The sequence below is a fragment of the Gekko japonicus genome, unplaced genomic scaffold (genome assembly GCF_001447785.1).
Source record: "Gekko japonicus isolate JY-2015 unplaced genomic scaffold, Gekko_japonicus_V1.1 scaffold301, whole genome shotgun sequence".
Classification (NCBI taxonomy): Eukaryota; Metazoa; Chordata; class Lepidosauria; order Squamata; family Gekkonidae; genus Gekko; species Gekko japonicus.
This window is the reverse complement of record NW_015175364.1, coordinates 330,931-336,930: the sequence shown is the minus strand read 5'-3', so window position 1 is coordinate 336,930 and position 6,000 is coordinate 330,931.

Here is a 6,000-nt window from a genome sequence, read left to right as displayed (position 1 = left end):
GGGGGGGAGGTGTTTCCAGACTGTCTCTGTAATGCTTTCTCTTCTGCTGTCATCCATACACATAGATAAACACATCTGAATGCATGTGGCTTTCTTAATGGGTCTGTGTCACACAATCAGCATGGTAGGAAATGTTCAGCATTCTGCTATTTAGAAATTTACAACTGGAGCTTTTGAGAAACCCTTGAAAGGTTATAGGGGAAAATGGATGCCCACACAAACAACTATATTCCTTTGAACAACGATTTGCTTATAATATTGTTGTATCAGAAAATGTAATGAAAATAAAGAAGAAAGGTAAAGAAGGTCTTATAAAACAGGAAAAGAAAAGAAGCAAAGGGAATCAGGTATTCAGAGAAGCAATCAACAGTTGATGTCAGCTTCTGATAATGGTCAGTAGCCCCTGGGCCACATGCTGCTCTCTTAATGGTGCCATTTGCCCCAGTCACAGTATAATCATGTAAAAAAATGGACCATCCACAATAGGACTTGATAACAGACTGTTCTGGGTGATTGGGATAAGAGCTTTGGCATGCCAACCCACCCTTCAGTGACCTAAACTACCTGTTCACGGGGACTCAAGAAAACAGTCTGCATAATCCACATGTTAAAAAAAAATCCTGCAAAGGTAGTCTATTGTGAAAAAAAGAAAACAACCTTCTGTATTTAAGTTCAAATGGCTAAAACGTTTTCTTCATAAATATTAAAGCCAACTAACTACCGCCTTGCTATAAATGATGGTGTTCAAGAGCAGATGAGATTGTCTGAGAAGATGCAGGAGAGGATCAATATGGTTCCCTAGCAACAGACCTGTATGCCTGGGGTTCTTATGTCTACAGGGACCATTCATTCCCTGATCTGACCCACTAATCAAGGCTGCATCTTCTTCTCTATTTGCATACTAGTAACTCAAACAGACAAATCCATGGATAGTGCTCTATGAATCTGTTTTAAAGAATTTAATTGATAGCCAAATAAGGAACAAGAGAGACTGTTAATTAAATTATTCCTCTTAAAGATGATTATTTCACTGTCAGGATATTACCTAAGTGAAAATGGAGGTTCATGAGGAATAAATATTAAAAGGTGCTTTTTAAGGGTCGATGGAATTTATAATTAGATTTCTATTGTCACAGTGCCCTCTTTGAGCAGAGGTTAAATTAGCAATGATCACATGGCTGTATAAAACCCTGTTATAAAATATAACCTTTCAAAAATGTATGTGCTTCTTGATCTTATTTTTCTAAGGAGTGGTGGAACTTTATCATTTAAATCTCAAGGACACAATAATCTGCTTCTGCATGTAACTAGCTCCAGCAACTGGGTAAATTTACTCACAGCTCTCCCTTTGTTTAGTGCTGTCTTTTTGGCTCACGATCTCCGTTTTCTATTCCCTTCTCTCCCCACCCCCACCCCTGCTCCTCCAGGTCAGTTCAGGCATAATGTAAACCTGTGGTTTACCTTGTGATAAAAGGATTTGGCATGCAAATGATGCTTCCTGGGAGAAAGGCTGGTTCCATTGCCTTTGCTTTTTACTCTGCCTCCTTGGCTGGTTATCCTAGCTTGCATTGCATCAAGGAGCAAGTCATGATATCTGCATTTGTATGTCACGTGAGACCATTGTTAAGGCAAACTGTGGTTAATAAAATTGTGGTTTCAGACCCTGGTTCGATAAACCCTAGCTTACTCATAGCTAGGGGAGTGACCTGCATTCATACTAATCTTAGTTAAACCAACCATCATTTCTTTCTTAAAATGTATTTATTTTGTTATTTATTAAATTGGATTTACTAGGCAGCCCTTCCCTACAAGTAGGGCTCAGGGTGGCTCACAACAAATAGTATACAATATCATAGAAAACAATCCAATAAATAAAACTAGATAAAAACAGTATATGTACCATATAGAAGATGGAGGAAGGATCCATACTCCCCAGCCTCCCTGGGGGGAGGGGCCTTGTGGGGTGGGGAATTATATGAGAGTGCCAGAAGAAGTCCTGTCACTGCTCTCAAACAAAAGCCCGGTGGAACATCTCTGCCTTACATGCCCTGCAGAAAGGTAACAACTCCCGCAGGGCACGGATGTCTTCCAGCAGAGCATTTTACTAGGCAGGCTGTATGAGGGGTCCCTTGGGCGAGGACAGCTGGACTTCTCTCGGGCCAGGGACCACCAGCAAGCTCTTATTTCCTGAACGTAATGCTCTTCCAGGGGCATACTGGGAGAGGCAGTCCAGAATCACTAAGGGCCTTAAAGGTCAGTACCAAAACCTTGAACCTGATCCAGTGCTCCACTGGGAGCCAGTGCAGCTCATGCTGCATTGGTTGGATGTGTGCTGTATGAGGGGTCCCTGTAAGGACCCGCGCGGTTGCATTTTGGACTAGTTGAAGGTTCCACGTGCGGTGCAAGGGCAGGCCTGCATAGAGCGAATTACAGTAGTCCAGCATGGAGGTGACCGTTGCATGGATTACTGTGGCTATGTCAGGGTGAGACAAGTAGGGAGCCAGTTGCCTAACCTGGCAAAGTTGGGAAAATGCCAGGTTGGCAACAATGCTCCCTCTAAGCTGTGGAGTCTTGTGAGCAAAAATTCTACTTTGTGAGCTACTGGCATTCAAGTTGTGAGCAAGCGATTAGGCTCCTGCATAAATTAGTTTGCTCTGGAGCCATCCTTCTTGACCTAAGACTAAAATGTGTGAGCTGGAAGCTAAAAAACTGTGAGCTAGCTCACACTAACTCAGCTTAGAGGGAACACTGGTTGGCAACCTTCACAACCTGGGCTTCCATGGATAAAAAAGAGTCCAGAGTCACGCCCAGAGTCTTAATGGACTGTTCCAGTGATAGAGGCACACTCTCAAGAGTCGGGAGCTGAGAACCCAATCAAGCCTCCCCCCTATCCAGCCACAGAACCTCAATCTTTCCTAGATTCAGTTCCAGTTGACTCTGTTTTAACCATCTCACCACAGCCTCCAAACCCTCGACTAGATTCCCAGGGATGGTATCAACAGACATAGCTGGGTGTCATCAGCATATTGATGACATCCCGGCCTGAAACTCCTCACTAGTTGGGTGAGGGGTCACATGTAGATGTTAAACAGCATCAGGGAGATAAATGCCCCTTGAGGAACTCCACATTCCAGCGGGTACCTTGAGGACACTGTACCTACCAGCGCCACCCTCTGTCCCCGACCATGGAGAAATGAGGTGAGCCATTGTAAGGCTGTCCCACAGATTCCAATGTTGGCGAGGTGGTGAGTCAATAGATCATAGTCGACTGTGTTGAATGCTGCTGTGAGATGAGGTAATATCAGCAGACCGAGCCACCTCAATCCAGCTGTCTGTGAAGATCATCTGTGAGGGCAACCAATACCGTCACCCTCCCGTGGCCAGGGTGGAAGCCTGATTGAAATGTGTCCTGCAGAAATATCTGGAGCTGTTAAACTGCTGCTTTTTCGCCTTACCCAGAAGCGAGAGATTTGAGACTCGGCAGTAGTTGGTCAGATCTGTAGGATCTGGATTTGGTTTTTTCAACAGTGGAACAACCACTGCCTCCTTCAGGCTGCCTGGGAAAATCCCAGAACTCAGGGATAGATAGATAATATTTCCAAGGGGGCCTCATAACCTCTCATTGATGGCCTTCACCAGCTTTGAGGGACATGGATCCAAGAGGCAAGTGGTCGGCTTGACAGCACCCAGAATTCTGTCAACATCGGCCTGGGAGAGCCAACTGAAGGTGTCAAAAACCGAATCCAGAGGCGGTCAAGGGGCCTCCAGTTCATGTACTGTATCAATGTTGGCTGGAAGGTCGTGGTGGAGTGACAAGACTTTACCTGAGAAAAAACTCACAAATGCCTCACAGCTTAAGCTCAAATTTCTATTAGTTTGGGTCCTATCTGAGAGTGATGTAAGAGACCTAATTATCCTAAGCAATTGTGCTGGGCGAGAGCTAGCAGATGCAATAGAGGCTGCATAGAGCTCTTTCTTTGTGGTCTTTACTGCCATCTCATAGACTTTCATAAATGTCCTATAAGGTTTTCTTGTAGTTTCATCGCAAGCATGCTACCAAATTTGCTCTAGTTGTCTAAGCTCCCGTTTCATCCCCAAGTTCCGCAGTATACCAGGGGGATGTTTTTTGACGGAGGTAAAGAGGAGGTGAAGAGGGTGATTTCATTGATAGCTTCAGAGAGCCAGGTGTTCCAGTCCTCTATCTGCTCATCTAAGGAATCACTGGAGGGCATTGGATCTCGCAGAGCATTCTGAAACAGAATTGGATCCATTAGTCCCTGTGGGTAAGCAAAAATTTGCTCATTGCCTAGATGGGGGGATGGGGACATCCAGCTGGACCTTCAGGGCACAATGATCTGACCATGGCACCAACAATTTGGCCATCAGATCAATATCTACCCCTGCCCTGAAGATCAGATCCAGAGTGTGTCCTGTTTGGTGTGTGGGCCCCAATAAAATCTGGGCAAGCCCTAGTGCTGCCATGGATGACACCAAGTCCACCGCCTGCTGCAAGGAGGCAACATCGGCATGGACACTGAAATCCCCAAGTATAATAATCCTTGGGAACTCCAACACCCAGCCAGCCACAACCTCAAGCAAGTTTGGGAGACTGTCTACCAGTGCACTAGGGGGATGGTACACTAGAAAGACAAGCCAAACTCGCCTCAGAGTCCCACATGAGGCCTACACAATCAATGCCAGCATTGTGCAACCTGATCCTCCAGCTCTTGTTTTCAATAAGAATTAGTACTTATATGCATATGTGGTGGAGGTATGATAGAGTACAAAGATACTGGAATTTTTTTTAATAGAATGGTTAATGAGATTATAGGAACACAAATACCATTTAAGCCAGATTGCTTTATTGAATATGATCCCAGATGGATTCAGTGATACAGATAAATATGTAATTGTATACTTCTTTACGGCTGCGAGAATATTACTAGCTAAGATGTGGAAGGAGGAGAATGTACCTTCAAAAAAAGAGGTAATAGATAAAATGTTATTGGTAGCTGAAATGGATAGATTAAGTGTAAGGTTACAAGGCAAAAGTAAAGAAACATTTGAAAACAGATGGAAAATGTTTTATATATGGCTAGATAATGAAAGTAGATAAGACTCACAAGAATAAAAAATGTAAACCGATGATATGATGTATAAATGTAAAATTAAATTAACTGGGGGGGAAAAATAAGAATTAGTCACAAGAGATGTTTATTTATTTATTTGGAACATTTTTATGCTGCCTGAGATAGCTTACAAAATAAAAACACTTACATAAGTGTTGTCAAGTTGCAACTGACTCATGGCAACCCCAGCACAGGACTTCCAAGACAAGTGGGACGCAGAGGGGGTTTGCCATTAGGTCAGTACATACCCAGATAGTTTTACCCACTTTCTTGGTTAAGGCAACAGATGAATGTTGCCCTATTTTTATAGCTACTTATACTGAATGAAAGAGAAAATACAGCCAAACTTGTAATTACAAGGTGTGATGGATAGCTAGATGTTTTATGTCTAGAATACTTGCCTTGCCAAGTATACTTCTTGTCCAGAATTCAGTAAACAACATTGCCCTGGAAAGATTACTGTCAAAATATGATGGAGACCACTGCGTACTATTAGCTTTTGCTTATGATGATGTTCTCTCTGTGTTTTAAAGTCTGGATCTTGGATGATTCTTGAACTATTTGTGTTCAGAGGCAGTATACTTCTGAATACCAGTTATGAGGGATTTACAAGGAAGAAAGCTGTTTCCCACAGCAGCTGGACTTCAAAAATGCAAGAGTTTAACCAAAGCCTTTAATTGGAAATGGGGTGCTGGACCTTTGTCCTGATTCTGCAGGGCTCTTCCTCTTAATACTTGTACTCCAGACCCACTCTCCACACTGGTAAAGGTACATTATCATGTATATATATATTTTTTAAAAGAACAACATAAACCCTGTTTTTAAGCTACCCGAGGAGGCTTTGCTAAGCATCAAAACTCCTCTGCTTCTC